This window comes from Gregarina niphandrodes (genome assembly GCF_000223845.1).
Source record: "Gregarina niphandrodes unplaced genomic scaffold scaffold00196, whole genome shotgun sequence".
Lineage (NCBI taxonomy): Eukaryota > Apicomplexa > Conoidasida > Eugregarinorida > Gregarinidae > Gregarina > Gregarina niphandrodes.
Genome location: NW_011645957.1, coordinates 2,883 through 3,277, shown reverse-complemented (window position 1 = coordinate 3,277; position 395 = coordinate 2,883).

Below are 395 nucleotides of genomic sequence, written 5' to 3'. Positions count from 1 at the left end.
GGCCTTGGAGTCCCCTCCGGAGCTTGAAGTCTTCGTCCCGGAACCCNCCGTAATCACTGGGGCTGGGGGTCTCAAACCGCGACAGGTCGTCCACCATGTTTGTGGCGGCCGGGCCTGTGCTCTCAGCGCTCTCCCTTGAGTGTGGCATGTAAATTGTGGGATGGTTCCGGGGTTTGTAACAAAAGTAAAATTAAACATAGGACCGCGGGACGTAACGGGTGTAGGGGGCCGTAACAGGGCGCCCGGGTCCATATTTCGCTTTCCAGTAATAGAACGCCGTGTTGCCGTCGAGGCGAGCCGGATTCGATTCCAACTCCGCAATTTCGTGGATGGGAGAGAACCGCGTTGATTTTATTCCCCCGTTGCTGACGACAATCACATTCGAAGATGTGCAA